Source organism: Schistocerca nitens, chromosome 6, assembly GCF_023898315.1.
Source record: "Schistocerca nitens isolate TAMUIC-IGC-003100 chromosome 6, iqSchNite1.1, whole genome shotgun sequence".
NCBI classification, from domain to species: Eukaryota; Metazoa; Arthropoda; class Insecta; order Orthoptera; family Acrididae; genus Schistocerca; species Schistocerca nitens.
In genome coordinates, this window is record NC_064619.1 from 548,287,450 (window position 1) to 548,300,606 (window position 13,157).

The window sequence follows — 13,157 nt, forward strand, 5'->3', positions numbered from 1 at the left end:
CGCATTGAAGGTAGCCCGTCAACGAGTTCGCGAACAATTGCGCGTGCAATGGCTGTTAGTCACAGTACCGTCTTGGACATCCTGCATGAGCAACAATTACATCCGTAGCACTTGCAAAGGGTACACGCTATGGGTCCAGCAGACTTTCCACACTGCGTCGCCTTCTGCACATGGTTGCTCCACCGTTGCATCAACGTGCCCCTGTTCCCACGTCGAGGTCTCTTCACAGATGAATGTAGGTTCACAAAGGGTTGTGTTCTGAATGCTCGAAATAGCCATGTCTGGGCGGAAGAAAACCCTCATGCCACGCATGTTCTGGGATTTCAGGTCTGGAATTAACGTGCGGGCAGGTATTCTGGACGGTCATGTGATCGGACCATACCTCCTTCCATCGAAGCTTACGGGTCCCGCATAATTAGTCTTCCTACGACCCGTAATTGACCCGTTCTTGGAAGCTGTGCCATTGAATGTCCGTCAGAAAATGTGGTTTCAGCATGATGGAGCACCACCTCACTTTTCACTGACTGACCGGAGACATCTCAACAGACGGTAAGGTGAAAGGTGTATAGGCCGTGGTGATCCAACCGCGTGGCCGGCACGATCGCCGGATTTAACCTTTATGGACTACTTTTTCTGGGGTCGTATGAAGAGCCTAATTTATGAGACACCTGTAGAGACAGAGGAAGATCTGCTGGCACGAGTTCTGGCCACTGCACAAGATATTGAAGAGACACCAGGTGGGATGGAGAGAGTGTACCACAACATGCTTTGGGGGTACAATGTGTGTAACAACGCTGGTGGTCGCCACATCGAGCCGCTGTTGTAATGCATCCGTACGTTGCGGCTGCTGCCGTAAATGCTGGGCTCTTGTTGTTGTCGACTAATGTAAACCATAAGGTGTAAGTTGTAATGCAAATGCGTAAGTAATAACGGAACGAGTCAGTATTCTTTTCAAATGGATTACAACAATTGTACTGGGTCACGGCTAAGTACATTCCTCACGTGGGTGTGGATGAGATAATCATCTGCATTGAAACTGTCGTAGAACGGGAACTACACGATTCTGAACGTGGGTTCCTATTCAAAATATTGTGTTCTCACTACCCTCTACATGTCCTAGAAGTTTGTAAAGGGAATTGCCCGCATCTCGTGGTCGTGCGGTAGCGTTCTCGCTTCCCACGCCCGGGTTCCCGGGTTCGATTCCCGGCGGGGTCAGGGATTTTCTCTGCCTCGTGATGGCTGGGTGTTGTGTGCTGTCCTTAGGTTAGTTAGGTTTGAGTAGTTCTAAGTTCTAGGGGATTGATGACCATAGATGTTAAGTCCCATAGTGCTCAGAACCATTTGAACCATTTTTTGTAACGGGAATTTCCGACCACCCTCTATAGTAGGAGTAGCTCGAGAATAGCCAGATGCCACCTATAGGAGAACTGAAGAGGCTGGAGATAACAGAATTAGCTGTACGCATGTAAATAGCTGAGACTCCAAACCAGTACTACGCAAAGAAGTGTCTGCCCAAAGGTAGAACAAATATATAAATTGCCTTGATGAGGGAAAAAGTCTTGAGGGAAATACTGAAGAAAGAAAAGAGGAAAAGGAGAAAGATTAGATTGGAGATATGACACTGGAAACATTACCCTCAGAATTACTGAAATTCTTGTGAGAGAGCCAGTCACGACAAAACTGTATACGAGAGAGGAGAAACGCTTCAAATTTAAAGAATGTAATCATTCCAATTCAATGAAGACATATGCTGTCTTCTGAATGGGTCTGTCTGAAGACAGATATGTCAATGGATACAGGTGCTGACATGTTTGAATACCATTAAACCATCAGTTTAATAAGTCACTGATGCCACATATTGACACGAAACACTTTCAGTATACTCTGTTGCAGGCCATCCTAGAGGCATAGCACTGACTAGACAACGTTTATAAAACTGAACCCCCGTATTATTTAGAAAATAAGTTGAGGATAGTAAACTTGCGTATGTAGCATGTGTATATTTAGGGAAACTTTGAAACAGTTTTGACTGGACTATACTCTTTGAAATTCTGATCTTATCCATGATAAAATACAAGGCGTTAGTGTTTACTTACAACTTTTAAATTTTCAACAAACCGCACTGCAGTTACAGGAGCCGATATGTATAGAAGGAAAGTAAGGGAGAAAATCAGTGTCGTAAAGTTTCCCCGATGCTAGTCGGCCTCTACATTGGCAGGCCGAAAAGGAGACCAAGAAGAAATATGGAAGGCTCATTGAAGTTCAGGGAGACGAAATATAAGCTTTGATATCTGTCAGAGACGGCAAAGGACTTGAACGAGCATGTGATCGCAACAGATACAATCTTGGAAAGAGTTTATATGATTAGCATCAACAAAACAGCAAAACCACCACAGCGCTAACTAAACAGTGTACAATTAAATGGAACAACGTTGAGGGAATTTGGAAATAAGACCCTAAAAGGACGATAAGCGGTTCAGGCGGGAAGAGAATACAAACTTTGCACATGTGATGCTAGAGAAGAATGTTGAAGATTGGACAGGTAGATGAAATATCTGACGAGGTACTCAATCAAATTGCGGAAAAAATGTATTTGTGGTACACCTTAACTGAGAATAGGGAGGCGCACATTCCATTACAGGAATAACAAAAAGCAATGGCCAAACTTGCAGGAAACATTCCTCGCACATACAGTATTAAAATGCTACATACACTCCTGGAAATTGAAATAAGAACACCGTGAATTCATTGTCCCAAGAAGGGGAAACTTTATTGACACATTCCTGGGGTCAGATACATCACATGATCGCACTGACAGAACCACAGGCACATAGACACAGGCAACAGAGCATGCACAATGTCGGCACTAGTACAGTGTATATCCACCTTTCGCAGCAATGCAGGCTGCTATTCTCCCATGGAGACGATCGTAGAGTTGCTGGATGTAGTCCTGTGGAACGGCTTGCCATGCCATTTCCACCTGGCGCCTCAGTTGGACCAGCGTTCGTGCTGGACGTGCAGACCGCGTGAGACGACGCTTCATCCAGTCCCAAACATGCTCAATGGGGGACAGATCCGGAGATCTTGCTGGCCAGGGTAGTTGACTTACACCTTCTAGAGCACGTTGGGTGGCACGGGATACATGCGGACGTGCATTGTCCTGTTGGAACAGCAAGTTCCCTTGCCGGTCTAGGAATGGTAGAACGATGGGTTCGATGACGGTTTGGATGTACCGTGCACTATTCAGTGTCCCCTCGACGATCACCAGTGGTGTACGGCCAGTGTAGGAGATCGCTCCCCACACCATGATGCCGGGTGTTGGCCCTGTGTGCCTCGGTCGTATGCAGTCCTGATTGTGGCGCTCACCTGCACGGCGCCAAACACGCATACGACCATCATTGGCACCAAGGCAGAAGCGACTCTCATCGCTGAAGACGACACGTCTCCATTCGTCCCTCCATTCACGCCTGTCGCGACACCACTGGAGGCGGGCTGCACGATGTTGGGGCGTGAGCGGAAGACGGCCTAATGGTGTGCGGGACCGTAGCCCAGCTTCATGGAGACGGTTGCGAATGGTCCTCGCCGATACCCCAGGAGCAACAGTGTCCCTAATTTGCTGGGAAGTGGCGGTGCGGTCCCCTACGGCACTGCGTAGGATCCTACGGTCTTGGCGTGCATCCGTGCGTCGCTGCGGACCGGTCCCAGGTCGACGGGCACGTGCACCTTCCGCCGACCACTGGCGACAACATCGATGTACTGTGGAGACCTCACGCCCCACGTGTTGAGCAATTCGGCGGTACGTCCACCCGGCCTCCCGCATGCCCACTATACGCCCTCGCTCAAAGTCCGTCAACTGCACATACGGTTCACGTCCACGCTGTCGCGGCATGCTACCAGTGTTAAAGACTGCGATGGAGCTCCGTATGCCACGGCAAACTGGCTGACACTGACGGCGGCGGTGCACAAATGCTGCGCAGCTAGCGCCATTCGACGGCCAACACCGCGGTTCCTGGTGTGTCCGCTGTGCCGTGCGTGTGATCATTGCTTGTACAGCCCTCTCGCAGTGTCCGGAGCAAGTATGGTGGGTCTGACACACCGGTGTCAATGTGTTCTTTTTTCCATTTCCAGGAGTGTATGTAGACGTGTCGGTACCGCTTTATTTCCATGTTACAGCTCATTTTCTACTTCTCGTTATCACCACGTTATTCATGAGAAACACACAAAACGGAACGTTTCAAGATTACATGAAACGTTTTCTTCCATGAAATGTTCAAAATACCCTCTCGCTTGCGTCTAGTTAGAATACGCGGTAATCTGGAATTCTTAAGTTCACCGACAGTGTTTTTTTTTTTTTTTTTTTTTTTTTTATCTGAACGAAGGTAATGTTGAGATGTCGCTGAACTCAATGCCTGTGTCGAAGTGCGACAAAACATTTACTTTATGTACAGTGGAGCTCCTCGTTTCAGTGCTAGCTCCCGTAGGCTTCAACATAACGAACTGGTAGCTCGAGATGGACAAATTCCTTGGCCTCCAAGCTCTCCGGACCGATAACCACTACACTTTTACTTGTGGGGTCATTAAAGCTCTTATGTACGGAACACCGGTACAAGATGTGTAGAGTCTTCGTGCCCGTATTGTGGAAGGCACTGCAACAATACGCACTTCTCCAGGCATACATAAGCACTTTAGGGGTTCGATGCGACAGCGGACTGATACGTGTATTCTTGTGGACGAAGGACACCTAGGACATTTCTTTAAGGAAAGTGTTTCACCCTGTGAAGATACGTTCCTTTCCCGTGTGATTCCATGATTACTGTGATTATGAATAAAATCTAACATGGAAAGAAAGCGTTCCATATCGATGTTCATTATCACATTTTATTCATCAATGTTCGAGGAATGCTTCCTGGAAGTTTGTCCATACCTTTTTCTTTCATACTGTATGTTTCGTTTAGAGAAAAACAGTGCAGTTTCTCTGATTTAGATTTTAACATAAATTAATGAGAAGTCGAGAGCATTGGTATCGTCTAATATGTCTCGAGATTTAAAATGGGCAGTGCCCGTGCGCCCCTTGGTCTTTTGTGGTCAGTCGTTTTCACGAGACCGGTGCTGGTGGACAGTTTGTGATGAGTCTGGGCAGCATTCGGCAATCTGGAAGCATCAATTTGGAGTCTTAAATTTTTACACATGAAATTTTGAGCAGCTCGGGAACAATTAGACGTTTTCAATCTGCCGTAGAGTGCATATTTTTGCTACCGAAAGACTTTAACTTAGCGCAAGTGATACTTCACTTTCATGCATAACAGTGAAGCCGCGTCAATGATAAATTTTAAGACTCACAACTACTAGTTTTGATTACTCGGTGGCTGATGTAAATGGGTAGTCTGAACATTGCAATCAGGCCCTGAAAAACACGTGATGTCGACTGGCAGCCGTGTCATGCTCTGCAGCATGGCGTCATTCGCATGCGCTTTGGCGGGACATGGAGTCATAACACCGCTCTCCCGGCCTTGTCGACTACCCAGCCCTTAAAACCGCTACTTCTCAATGAAATCTCAGCTCAGCTGACATCACGAGACTTTCCGCGATCCAGTCATGCCACCAAGGAAAAACACTTGTAAGTAACTGAAAAGGAACCTTTGAGTGTGACTCCGTGACCACTTTTTCCTTTTAATTTGACTTCTTTCTTTCGATGTGTTACTAATTCATTTTTTCACCTGGGTTCTGTGTGAATCTTCTCTCAGCTTCCTTTATTATTATTTTATTACGAAGGGCGGCCAATACCCTGGCTGAGGGGAGATACCCTGAGATACCGTGCCGGCACACTCGGCTGCTGAGGTGGGCAAACTTTACTTGCTATTGAGGCCTCTCAACTGTTCTTGATGTAATCTTCATTTTTTATCTTCATATTGGCACCTGTAAGCATTTAATAATTTTATATCAGGGTATCATGGTTTCTCTGTGTTGTGAGTGAATGTTGTTGTTGTTGTCTTCAGTCCTGAGACTGGTTTGATGCAGCTCTCCATGCTATTCTATCCTGTGCAAGCTTCTTCATCTCCCATTACTTACTGCAACCTACATCCTTCTGAATATGCTTAGTGTATTCATCTCTTGGTCTCCCTCTACGATTTTTACCCTCCACGCTGCCCTCCAATGATAAATTTTTGATCCCTTGATGCCTCAGAACATGTCCTACCAACCGGTCCCTTCTTCTTTTCAAGTTGTGCCACAAACTCCTCTTCTCCCCAATTCTATTCAATACCTCCTCCTTAGTTATGTGATCTACCCATCTAATTTTCAGCATTCTTCTGTAGCACCACATTTCGAAAGCTTCTATTCTCGTCTTGTCCAAACCATTTATCGTCCATGTTTCACTTCCATACATGACTACACTCCATACAAATACTTTCAGAAACGACTCCTGACACTTAGATCTATACTCGATGTTAGTAAATTTCTCTTCTTCAGAAACGCTTTCCTTGCCATTGCCAGTCTACATTTTATATCCACTCTACTTCGACCATCATCAGTTATTTTGCTCTCCAAATAGCAAAAATTCTTTACTACTTTAAGTGTCTATTTCCTAATCTAATTCCCTCAGCATCACCCGTCTTAATTCGACTAGTATACAGCAATTAATTCAACTTCAATACTCTGTTGGTCTGTATTACAGGATTTTCACTAACTAAATTTAGCTCACTTAATTGTTCATTACTTGTTGCAGTGCATGAAAAAGTTCATGCGTGTGTAAATTGTGCTTGCCTGACGGAAGCTTTCGTATAGAGCCAATCCTTTTATTAAGGAATAGGTGCAGCAGTAGACAAATCATCCGTGTGTCTATTGATCCATACTTTGCTGTGTGTCATACACTAGCCCGAAAGACCCTTCCTCCCCCCCCCCCCAAAAAAAAGGGAATGCTACAATAAATTCAGGAAATTTAACGTTACACGTCGCGAACAACTTTCTCAACTAAGAGTGGCAGTGTGATATTAATGGACATCCCATATTAGCAACAGTAGCTTTTAGTGCAGTTAGGCTTCGACTCACAAAAAATAGAACCAAGTACCTCTACTGACAGGTATCGTCAGTATATATTTATCATCTCTACATGGCCTTGGGTTCACACATAAAAATGATATGCAGTCTGGCACACTCATTAATTACCAAAGTGGCCGTCTTCTTTCTGGGATTAGGATATTGCCTGTGTCCAATATAATATATGATAATATCATACCCATGCTCTCTGAGGTCTTCCAGAATATCTCTATTCTGTTTGGCTTGGAGTTACGGATTTTATGGGGAACTCTGTAATCAAACAGTGTCATGTCTCCAATTTTAATGATACAGGGCGTGCTGAAAAGTACTGTCTCCAAATGTTTATGTCAAAAGTCTAACAGCATTTTAAATAAAACAGATGTTACTAACATTCTACATCGTTATTCTTCGTGTGTACATATTTATTTCTCGATATACTCCGGCGACGAACACATTTCTTCTAATGAGAGACCAGTTTGCTGATACCGTAGCTGTAGAATGTTTGTTGACGAAGTCGCAGCATCACCTCTGCTTGCACCGTTTCATCACTATAACAGTGACGTCCTCAGGTTATATGTAAATGTGTGAATATCGTATGAGACCACATCAGGACTGTATGGGGGATGATCGATGACACTGAAAAGACTTAAAATTGTTGCATGTGGTGTCACGGCCAGACACCACACTTGCTAGGTGGTAGCCTTTCAATCGGCCGTGGGATCGTTGATGTGCTTGCGCACAAAGATGGCTCGCACGATCGTCCTATTGCCTTTGCGTCCAAATTCCTCTCGTCTGCGCGAAGAAATTATTCACAGATCGAGAAAGAAACATTGGCTCTCGTATTTGGTGTTACAAAGTTTCATGACTTCTTGTATGGTCGTCACTTTACCATAATCACAGACCACAAACCTTTGACATCGCTTTTGCATCCGAACAAGCCTGTACCTCCACGTACAGCGCAGAAATTCATTCGCTGATCTATTTTCCTCTCTCAGTACCGCTATGATATCTTGTATCGGTCCACTGCTAAGAAAGCACGGAAACGCCGATGCGTTGTCCCGTTTGCCTCTTGCTGAGGACAGGGCATTCGATTCCTCCGAACTTGCTTGCATGTTCATTGATTCGGAAACCGATGACGTGGTCGAATCTTTTCCGATTGATTTTCGTCGTGTAGCTACAGCCACAACTGCCGGCCCTGCCCTTGCTACCGTTTTGCGTTTTGTTGCTACGCAATGGCCCTTGTCAAAGTCGCGGTTCGGGGACCCGTTGGTTCACCGATTTTTTGCTCACAAGGAGAGACTTTTTGTTCGACGTGGTGTTTTGCTGTTGCGTTCTGATAATGATCAGTCCAGGGTCGTGGTCCCACGTTCGTTACAGTCGTCTGTCTTAAAGCTTCTTCACCAAGGACATTGGGGTATAGTGAGAACGAAACAACTTGCTCGTCAGCATTGTACTTGCTTTGGAATCGATGCCGCGATTACGAATATGTGCTCTTCTTGCATGACGTGTGCTGAACAACAATCAGCACCACCGCGGAAATTCTTTGCATGGCCGAAAGCCACTTTCCCTTGGCAACGCTTACACATCGATTTTGCTGGTCCATTCTGGAATGCCCGATGGTTGGTTGTGATAGATTCAATCACAAATTTTCCTTTCGTTGTCCGAATGTCTTCCACGACATCGTCTGCCACCATCCAAGCGTTATCTGCTATCTTTTGCATTGAAGGTCTTCCACAGACAACTGTTTCCGACATTGGCCCACAATTCATGCCCACTGAGTTTCAGTCATTCTAAAAGACCAATGGTATTCAACATCTGACGTCTGCGCCGTTTTCGTCACAGTCAAATGGTGCCGCTGAACGTTTGGTCCGGACTTTCAAGTCACAGATGTTGATGTTGAAAGAGTGGCATTCTCTGGAGGCAGCGTTATTGCTCTTTTTGTCCTCGTATCGCTCTCAGCCCCGAGATGGTCGTTCGCCAGCTGAGTTGCTCCACGGTCGCCATCATCGAACCTTAATGTCTTTGCTAAATCCGCCACATCAGGCTCCTGTGCAGCGGCAGACACCTACTTTTGCCCCAGGCGACGTTGTCTACTATCGCCACTATCGAGGTTCACGGCGTTGGCTCGAAGGGCGCATTCTTCGCTACCTCGGACGCGCTATGTATCTGGTTTTGGGGGCTTCTTGTGAGGTGCGCCGGCATCTCAATCAGCTGCGCCTCTGTCGTCGCACGGGATCTGCCGCTTCCCGTCTGCTTTCAGCGACGGTGCCGTCCGGTCAGCTCCAGGTGTTACAAACGCTGCCTTCCATTTTGCCCCATGGCGACGCGCCGCCGCCGCCGCCTGTTCTCCCGCCGGCGACGCCCGCAATGGACGTGTCGCTACAGCCGCCGGGCGTCCCCCTGGGTTACGCGCCGCCGATCTCTCCCCGTGACCAGTTGTCCTCCGACATGGAACTCTCGCCCGCTCCGGACCATATGTCGTCTTCGCCCGTCGGGTGCCCCGGCCCGATGGAGGTCGACCCTTGGGCTCCTCCTGTCTCTTTACGGGCGCCTACACCGCATGTTGGCGTGCACCCTGGAGTAGGTTTTCAGACGTTCCCTAGCTCCCCGCGGTCCGAATGGCAGGGTGCGGGTGGCACAGCCTCGCTTGTTGTTAGGCTCCCCACCTCGTCGCATACGTCAGCATGTGGTCCTCCGCACGGCGTTCGGAGGCCTTATACCACGACCGTCCACCGATTTGCGGGGGAGGAATGTGGTGTCACCGCCAGACACCACACTTGCTAGATGGTAGCCTTTAAATCGGCCGCGGTCCGTTAGTATACGTCGGACCCGTGTGTCGCCACTATCAGTGATTGCAGACCGAGCGCCGCCAGACGGCAGGTCTAGTCTAGAGAGACTCCCTAGCACTCGCCCCAGACGTAGAGCCGACTTTGCTAGCGATGGTTCACTGTCTACATACGCTCACATTTGCAGAGACGACAGTTTAGCATAGCCTTCAGCTACGTCATTTGCTACGACCAAGATATGAGCCATATTCAGTTACTATGAATGTATTCTGAACAGATAATATTGTGAATCATGTACCGTCAAGAGCAACGTTCATCATTAAGGGAATAAAGTTAAGTATCAAACTAATTACGTCCGCTTTCTGAATTCTAATTCCTTGTCATGTTTCAGACCCCACGTCAGTATAGTTCTTCCCTCCTCAAGCCAGCCTGCGTGAGCTAAAATGCGTGCACTTCGGCGTCCACTAGTAACACGGTGTTGGCTCTTCTGCCAACACAACATTGCATATGTCACTCCCATGAGGTGTGGCTTTGTCATGCTGAAAGAGACGGTGCACCATGTGTGGACGGACTCTTCGAAATCAAAAATCGATAACAGCACGCTGGTTGCCACGCACTAACATATGTTCAAAAATGGTTCGGAGCACTAGAACTTAGAACTAATTAAAACGAACTAACCAAAGGACATCACACACATCCATGCCTGAGGCAGGATTCGAACCTGCGACCGTAGCGGTCGACCGGTTCCAGACTGTAGCGCCAAGAACCGCATGGCCACTCCGGCCGGCACTAACATAAGTAACACATCACCACGTTACACGCCCTAATTCGGAGCCCTCCAGAGACAGTAGGCTATAATCATGTAGACATGAAGTACAAAAATGTAGAATGCTAATAATGTTTCTTTTATCGAAAAACCTTTAAGAATTTTCGTGTAAAAATCGAAGAAATTAGTTTTCAGCACGACTCGCATTTTTTAAATTTTTTATTCGTGTTGAAAACATTTAATTCTACTTTAATATCTTCAATTCTAAACATACTGAAGCTTTTAGTCCCATAGGACAAGACAGAAGCCCTCATCCCTTCAGAGAATGACATGGAGGTCACTTCATGGCTAATGGTACCAAAGACACCCTGCAATTTGTATACTTCATTATCAGTAAGTGATTCAAAATTAAGAAAGTGCCTTTATCATAGCCTAAGTAGGGAATTTGAGAGACTTGTTCTAAAACCAAACTAGGAAAAACAGTTTTTGATCTGACTGGATATTTTCTCGGAATACCATAACGTTCGTCTTATTGCCAGAAAATTTTATATTGCGTTTCTTATTTACTTCAGCTGGAACACTGAGCCTTAGAGGTTTCGTAGTTGTCGGCTGGAGATAATGCCGTTTTTCCTTTTGAGCATTTTGTCACAATCGAGTGGCGTCTTATACCTCCCTCAGTTACTATCTGAACGAGCTGCTCACTTGCTTCCATCAGTGGCAGCAGGAACGTTTATTGATAATAGTACTGCTGTAACTTCTTTGGTGTGGCAGATATATTTCCGTGTCAAGGTGTGTGTGGCAGTTGGTCGGTTTCGACGGAGGAGCGAGGAAGTCTCTGCTGCGTGGCATCTGGCCGGGGCCGCTGGCGGAGTGCACGCGCGGTCGGAGTTGTATGACACTAGCTGCAAGAACTGCAAAGTTCGGCGCCCACCGCACCTGCATGCTGGAGTTGAGCAGTCAGTGAACGTGTCATGAAAGCTCAACCTTTGTGACATATCTTTGTTGATTGGTGGTTGTTGCGTCCTGGGTTGTCCCCGCAAGCAGCAACGTGATGGTGTGTTGGAGACAGCAAAATTTAGCAACTGTCTCCCTGTATGGCGTTTAACCTTTGAAATGATTATAATTTATTAGTGAGGTGCACCAGCGATATCTTTGAGTGTTTATTGTGCATTGACTGTGTTTATACGCCAATTATTAAGACATAATCCTGCTGCAATCCTCGACTTAAATGGTACTTTTGGTTGTCGTGCTGTTGGTCGGGCGGAAGGAAATTGATTTGGCGACTGGTTGGTTCGTCAGCCGTCGGAAGGTCGTGCTGCAACCTGACTGTTCAGTGTTACGCTTGGCTGTCTGTCTTACCTAAACCGTGGTTAGAGTTTCCTCTTCAGGCCGACCCTTGCAACACTGCTGAGAATCACTATTTGTTATTTGTGACCGTCATTTTATTTGGTCGCAGGTACTGTGGCAGGCCTCCAGCCGAATTTCATAGAAATTTCATAGCCCTTCAGCCGTGTATCTTTTAAAATTCTTGTTGCTCTGTATAAAGCCCTTCAGCCACGTTTGTTTCAGGATCTGTGGCTTTATATTTAAATCCCTGTCTGGAAGGTTTCTCCTTCATTATCTTCAATTCTTGAAACAGCAATCAGCAATATTCTGTAAATGTTTATCTTAACGTTGTCTTTTGTAATGCTGGAGTAATTGTTTGGGCCTTCAGCCGAAAAGATATTTTCAGTTTCCTTAAGATGTTTTTCTGTTGTACTATGTAAAGGTTTATATTTAAAGTCCCTCCTTTTTTATGTAAATATTTTTTTTTAATTGGGCTTTCAGCCGATGAATTAACTTGAATTTTCCTTAATATGGCCTTTAGCCAGAATTTGTAAATTCTTGGCTTTTGAAGAATTTCCTTAGCTGATCTGAAATATTATTTCGGCCTTTACCCGAGAAGATATTGTAATTTTACTTAAGTAAGGCCTTCAGCCGTTACTCTAAATCCTGGTGTTTTGCCGGCCGCGGTGGTCTCGCGGTTCAAGGCGCTCAGTCCTGAGCCGCGCGACCGCTACGGTCGCAGGTTCGAATCCTGCCTCGGGCATGGATGTGTGTGATGTCCTTAGGTTAGTTTAAGTAGTTCTAAGTTCTAGGGGACTAATGACCACAGATGTTAAGTCCCATAGTGCTCAGAGCCATTTGACCCATTTTTGAACCTGGTGTTTTAAAAGCAATCATTTAAACTTATTGTGGTGAAGTCACTTGGGCCCTCAGCCGTGATTTGATCTTTGTTGTTTTAAACAGAAAACTGTGCATCGGTTTGAGAAATAAATTTCTGTGTGTTCTTGCATAACTAACAGTAATTGACCTAGGCCCCTTCCCACAACCTGATCCGTTCTGTCCTGCGAATCCAGATTTCAGAGGTCATCTTCATTGTATTGAACAGTAACGTATTCAAACAGAAGCACATAGAATTAATTACCTTTCGTTCACTTAAATGCTTTCTTTGCTTCATAATTCCATTTCGAAGAATGAGGTAAATATGAATATTAAAATGTGTAGTGGCCAGATGATACCACATTTGT